The sequence below is a fragment of the Ylistrum balloti genome, unplaced genomic scaffold (genome assembly GCF_031769215.1).
Source record: "Ylistrum balloti isolate Yb309-2 unplaced genomic scaffold, AGI_CSIRO_Ybal_v1 Utg371890, whole genome shotgun sequence".
In the NCBI taxonomy this organism is placed as follows: Eukaryota; Metazoa; Mollusca; class Bivalvia; order Pectinida; family Pectinidae; genus Ylistrum; species Ylistrum balloti.
The window spans coordinates 377,359-385,206 of NW_026782932.1; positions in this window are offsets into that span (position 1 = coordinate 377,359).

Genomic DNA, 7,848 nt, shown 5'->3' on the forward strand with positions numbered 1-7,848 from the left:
TGGATGAAATTCCCAAAACTCAGAAGTTCAGAATACTACAAACAAAGGTGTCGAAAACATTGAGTCGAGTTTCAATCCTATAATCTATAAAAATAGTATAGTTTTAATTTGATTAGCAAAGTTCTATCTACCCATGATTGTAAAACAAATGTGGCATCTGTTGTAGACATCTTTTTTTCTAAAACCGAACTGTGCATCAGATTATTTGGGATATATGGTATAAATTTCCGTCACTCTATTATTTAAAGTTGCAGTGATTATTTTGGCTAGACAAATTACTAAGTTAATTTCCCTTTAATCAGTCGTAAGATGTTTAGCTCCTTTCTTAAATACAGGTACAACATAACCTATCGACCAGATGGAAGGATATTTAATGATCAAGCCACTGATGTATATGTACTTGTAGATATATCAGATACACATTGAATAGTTAGATACACTCGTAATTTGCATATAATTTACATATGATCAGGTAAATCTTAAGAGTTGCGTTTGTTACACGGCTGAACCAGCCGGTACAGACCGGACCTGTCAGGTATATACCCGTATACAGGTAAGCCCAGTCGGTACAGACCGGACCTGTCAGGTATATACCCGTATACAGGTAAACGTTTGTTGCCCGAGGCACCGCCGATCAATTTTAATGTTCATGTGGTCGCTATTTGGTAATAACTTCACGATTTTTCCATTTAATTTTCAATCCGTAATATTAGCCAACCATTTTTACCAGATCACACAAAATTTGCGATCCTATCGTACAGTTGTGAGCACGATATTGTACCTTTGATAAAAACTAATCATGTTTCACATGATTTATCCATGTATATTTTACTGATAACTCTACCAACTTCGGAAATATCAACATCTAACTCATTTAACACATCTTCTGATACATTACAATCATCATTTCTCAAAAAATTGCTCATTGTTTTATTTTCTTTCGGTTCGGCAGATGACAACATAAACATGTTTAACCACGGTTAACATTAACATTCTTTCTTGTCCTGAAATTTCGGTGAATGTTCAACATATTACCTTTGTGTGTTTTGTACTCCCGTTCAGTTTCAATTCCATTTCCTTATAGCTACGTTTTTAGAAACAAGAACTTTGTGGATTTCCTCATTCTTACAAGAATTTAATTCAAATAAAGCTTTCTTATATTCAGTGTATCTGAATAAACACAGATCATTGAATCATGGCTAATCGTCGATTTCCGTACATTTGGTTAACGAATACGTTGATGATATGTAACAACACTTAAAGGTAATAATTTCATCACACTCATCAACACTGATTTGGCTAGAATGATAAAAAATATAGTAATTTATTGACTCGTGTCTAATAAATGATATAAAGTTACTGTGTTTCTATTGTTCCATGTAACCCGTGCCTTAGTCTTTTTAATATCATTTTCTTCTTGTCATGTTTAGGTTCACTACACATCAACGTCATACTTACCGGAGAGTGTCAGATAAAGAATTAAATACTCCAGGAACAAAGCGAGCAATATCTGTAAGAATATCATCAAACGTTCCAACGTAATCTATAAGACTCGCTCATCTATTGTTTAAGAATGTAACTACTGATACTATCTCTTTGTATCTTCCATGAACAATTTTAGGATAGTAATTTTACACAAGGATATCAAATTTCTACCAAACTGACTTATAACCGGGTTCGGTTCCAGGAAAAATGACATGAAAAGTATGGGGTCACCTGCCCAACCACACGGGTTTCGGGTACTCCGGTTCCCTCCCACAGTAAGACCCCACGCACTGGAAACACTTGTTTCAGAGTTGTTAAATATATAAAGTTTATTAATCAAAACGTAAGGTCCAGTAAATTTAACAGAAACATCGCTCTCTTTTCTGCAATAAGCAGATCTAATCATAAGTTCCGGTGAAAAGAATAGACACAGGAGTACATGTAGTTAGGAAATTATTTACACACTCAGTGGTGAAAGCTGATCAGCATTGTATCATAATTAGATATATGGGGATATGTGTACCCCGAGTGTATACACGAATATTAAAATATCCTCGGTAGGTATGTTCGTATAAAATACAGTAATAGTTATACGTACGATATAGCTACAAAATGTTATGTAACAACGCGACAACCCCAACAACTCGTGTAAACGTATGCAAAGGATATAACCGTAGGTGTTTATAGCTATTTGATATCATAAAAACATTAACGGCAAACCTTTACTTTAGTTTCATAAAGTGCATTGTGTTTTTCTTCCCCCAAGCAATGGCTGCCTTCACGCCGTTTTATATATTTCATCGCATGGTTTGCTTCCCTATATGTGTTTGGTCACAGGCCCACTCAACTGACCGGTTAGCTTATAGGACTTAGAAAATATGAGTAGTAAAAACGTGGTAGTAATACAGCGGAGTTAAAATGTCCTGTCGAATGATTTTTCTGTGTTTGACACACTCGGGAGATACGAAAAGACGCGTCCGTTTCCCTCGTCACAACAAGACCATTGGTATTTCACAAATTGGTATCGCTGAATTATAATTACCCAATTAGAATATTAGATTTTCCTTAGCTCATTCAAAGGCTATAAAACAGACCAAAAAATCGTGAAAATATTCAGAGCTAACACACGGCGAACTTGTTTATAGAAATTGAAGACGCAGAGTTCATAGAAGGTAAGCACACGTGTAGCATATAAATACTTAATGGTGTAATAAAAGTTACGTAATCGAATAAATGTTACTAGTGTTATATACTAACTCTGTTGTGGTACGTAACATCTCTCCGACTCGATTCGTACGGGCCCTTAATTGGGCTGATCGCCTTTGCTGGTGACAGTTATGTTGAATGGCCGTGCAACCGTATTGAAACCTCACGGTTTCTAAATCAGATTATCTGTGTCTGTATGTAATAGTAACTTTGTATTGCAGAATTATAAATACTACAAGTATATCAAACAACATTTATTTTAAAAAACCTAGTAAATACTTCGATCTTATAATTCAAATAGTAAAAACGATGAACAGGATGGAGTGAAAAAGGAAAAAATGTAAACAGAGGTCTTGACAAAGAGAGAGAAATGGGCCTGCCCAGCAAGTCAGTTTCGTTGCGTTAGTAAGAGGTGCCGGCGATCCAGGACAGGTAACCGAAGAAAGTCAATCAGAAAAAACAGCCCACAATATAAACCAAATATTAGTATTTAGCGGAGTTAAAATGTCCTGTCGAATGATTTTTCAGTGTTTGACACACTCGGGAGATACGAAAAGACGCGTCCGTTTCCCTAGTCACAATAAGACAAGTGGTATCGATGGTGATCAGACATAAGCAAAAGAAACACACGAGTCTGGAGTCCAGTCAACAAAGGACTGTTTTGAAGCTCTAGATGGGTCTTTTAAGGTCATGAGCATGGCTGTTCAGGGAGTTTGACATTAACACTAGAATGGTGATAGAAGATTTCGTCCTTGTTTGACATTAACACTAGAATGGTGATAGAAGATTTCACTCCTGTTTGACATTAACACTAGAATGGTGATAGAAGATTTCACTCCTGTTTGAAATGAACATTAGAATGGTGATAGAAGATTTCATCCTTGTTTAACACTAGAATGGTGATAGAAGATTTCGTCCTTGTTTGACATTAACACTAGAATGGTGATAGAAGATTTCACTCCTGTTTGACATTAACACTAGAATGGTGATAGAAGATTTCACTCCTGTTTGACATTAACACTAGAATGGTGATAGAAATTTTCACTCCTGTTTGACATTAACTAGAATGGTGATAGAAGATGACATTAACACTAGAATGGTGATAGAAGATTTCACTCCTGTTTGACATTAACACTAGAATGGTGATAGAAGATTTCACTCCTGTTTGACATTAACACTAGAATGGTGATAGAAGATTTCACTCCTGTTTGACATTAACACTAGAATGGTGATAGAAGATTTCGTCCTTGTTTGACATTAACACTAGAATGGTGATAGAAGATTTCACTCCTGTTTGACATTAACACTAGAATGGTGATAGAAGATTTCATCCTTGTTTAACACTAGAATGGTGATAGAAGATTTCGTCCTTGTTTAACACTAGAATGGTGATAGAAGATTTCACTCCTGTTTGACATTAACACTAGAATGGTGATAGAAGATTTCACTCCTGTTTGACATTAACACTAGAATGGTGTAAGAAGATTTCACTCCTGTTTGACATTAACACTAGAATGGTGATAGAAGATTTCATCCTTGTTTAACACTAGAATGGTGATAGAAGATTTCGTCCTTGTTTAACACTAGAATGGTGATAGAAGATTTCACTCCTGTTTGACATTAACACTAGAATGGTGATAGAAGATTTCACTCCTGTTTGACATTAACACTAGAATGGTGATAGAAGATTTCATCCTTGTTTAACACTAGAATGGTGATAGAAGATTTCACTCCTGTTTGACATTAACACTAGAATGGTGTAAGAAGATTTCACTCCTGTTTGACATTAACACTAGAATGGTGATAGAAGATTTCATCCTTGTTTAACACTAGAATGGTGATAGAAGATTTCACTCCTGTTTGACATTAACACTAGAATGGTGATAGAAGATTTCGTCCTTGTTTGACATTAACACTAGAATGGTGATAGAAGATTTCACTCCTGTTTGACATTAACACTAGAATGGTGATAGAAGATTTCACTCCTGTTTGACATTAACACTAAAATGGTGATAGAAGATTTCGTCCTTGTTTAACACTAGAATGGTGTAAGTAACATGGATATCGAATGAGCAGATATCGTCCTGATTATCAGTACTGTGTTAAAGCCTTGTTTGTCGTCACAAGAATAGATTGAAGGAAGTGTAAAGCTTGAAACATCAAGCAATATATCAGAACGGGCACGTATAATACATTCCATACGTTCCAGATCAGATAGGTGATCATTTATCAAGATGTTATGAACCTCAAAAGCACCAGTGAGTTTTGGGACTCAGATATTCGGCCCCTTGACTCATGATTTTCCTGTGGAACTCACACAAATTTTGAGGATCCACACTATCACTTAATTGATTAATAATGGAAAAGTTTGGGAATAGTATTCTGGACTCACCTGAAAAATCTTACAAACATTACAGAACACAAATTCCAATTTGTTTTTTCGTGAAACCACAATAATCACATTATACCTTTCATTAGTCTTTGTCAATCTGCTTTATCGAATTTCGATAAAACATATTGGGCACAAAAGATTCAGCTTCATTGCAATATTTAGTCAGGGTTCCGAAACAGAATAAATAAAAGGTAAGACACACCAGCTTATAAAATTTGGTCGGGATACTTACTATCATTGTCATGGTGACGTAGGTCGATTGATTTTATTAACATTATCTGCAAGAATATCTAGATATGAGTGAAATATCAGAAGGGAAATAGATTATTAAGATCTAAGTAAACAAGAGTTGAAGTTATCTGACACGCTGTCCAACACCGCCAAGTTGTAGACAATCACTGTACGTATTTTAGCTGACCACCATTGGCGGATAAACAGACCTACATGATTCCGTCTCTTGGTACGTGCTATTTATAGTAACTTTATACTGTAACTTTTAACAGTTATCTATATTCAAATATAAAATTCATAGGGCACATTCAAACAGCATTACGTCATATCATGTCGCGATAATGGAATTCATTAAAAGTCAGGTTCTTGTCGAGGTGTCGTTTATGTGAATAGTCGTTCCGCTGAACAAACGCGACGAACCGTGACGTATACGATCTTATCATGGCCATGACGTGTACGTAATCACGTTCGTACAACACCTTTTCCCCTAAAATCTAATCGAATAGCTCCTATATATATCATTGTATGACATGGACGTCGCCTACCGAACGTATATGAAAATATTCTGAACCCAGATAAAACGAAATCAAGAATGAATGTCTTTGTTATGATCATGTCTGCATCGTATACTTCTCGTTAAATGCTTGTACATGTATGTATCAACGTCAACATAGTATATACATTGTGACTTTTTCAACAATGCTCACACGATTCGTCATAATTGGTTTATTTAAAAGAATCGGTCAGTATATATTTAACACCAATGGTTACAGATGTCGGTCGTAAACTGTACATACACTAACGGAATGTATAGAGTGATCAACTTTTAGATCAATAAATTAAAAAATAACTGACATTAAGATAAACTCTAGTGATTGTTGATATTCACATACTGTGAACTATGTTTTGGTTATAGGTTTGCCGCTATGTGGAAATGTGTATATATTTTATCATTCATTTCCTTTATTACGAATGAAATCCTTTATTTTGAAGATATCAAATGTACTTTGATCAGAAAACAGTATAAGTATATATAAACAGCTGTCAGTCTTAATGACTCATCGATACATGTAACATTGATGCCATTTTTCCGTGAACTGAAATTATGTGCCATTTTCACCTGAAAAAGTCACAACTAAATTTTAATAAAAGTTATATTCATGTGTTGATACTTGATAGTCGGTGGTATACATTTGGAGATTTATTCGTAATATTGCTTTTATTCACACTGAAGTTGTCAAATTAATCGTTTTGTAAAAAATTTGTTAAGACTATGAAGGAGATTCATGTATAAGTTTCAACTAAAAAATGAAACAACTTATTTTCATTTGAAAATTTTAAAAATGATATATTGTTATTATATATTTTTAAGGAAGAAATGTTCACTGATCAGAGGCATACATCTTGGAATTTTCATCTACTAAGCGATATATAAATATTTTTCTTTAATTTCCACAGGTTTGTCTACACCTGCATATCAAGCTCATTTGAATGGTGACACAATTTAATTTGCAAATTGAATGAATAGAATGGGGCTAATACACCTTCCTCGACTAGATGTTGTCAAGTCATTCGGCTACCTTGACTTTTCTACAGGCGTCCCGAAGATATCATATTTTAGTCCATTAGCATCACTGACGAGTCCTAAAAATAGAAACAGTTGTATAATATAGCCTCACTGACGAGTCCAAGAAGGAGAAACAGCTGTCTGATGTAGCCTCACTGACGAGTCCAAGAAGGAGAAACAGCTGTATGATGTAGCATCACTGATGAGTCCTAGAAGGACAAAACAGCTGTATGATGTAGCATCACTGATGAGTCCTAGAAGGACAAAACAGCTGTATGATGTAGCATCACTGATGAGTCCTAGAAGGACAAAACAGCTGTATGATTTAACATCATTTACGAGTCCTAGAAGGAGAAACAGCCGTATGATGTAGCATCACTGGCGAGTCCTAGAAGGAAAAACAGCTGTTTTATGTAACATCACTGGCGAGTCCTAGAAGAACGAAACAGCTGTATGATGTAACATCACCGACGAGTCCTAGAATGACGAAACAGCTGTATTATGTGACATCCCTGACGAGTCCTAGAAGGACGAAACGGCTGTATGATGTAGCATCACTGACGAGTCCTAGAAGGAAAAACAGCTGTTTTATGTAACATCACTGGCGAGTCCTAGAAGAACGAAACAGCTGTATGATGTAACATCACCGACGAGTCCTAGAATGACGAAACAGCTGTATTATGTGACATCCCTGACGAGTCCTAGAAGGACGAAACAGCTGTATTATGTGACATCCCTGACGAGTCCTAGAAGGACGAAACAGCTGTATGATGTAACATCAATGACGAGTCCTAGAAGGAGAAACAGCTGTATAATATAGCATCACTGACGAGTCCTAGAAGGACGAAACATCTGATTGATGTAGTTTAATTCATTGTTTATCTGATACAATTTTACCTGAATTGAACAGAATGTGGGTACTTACTACTATTTTTTTAAATATAACATTACAGAAAATGTATCTTAG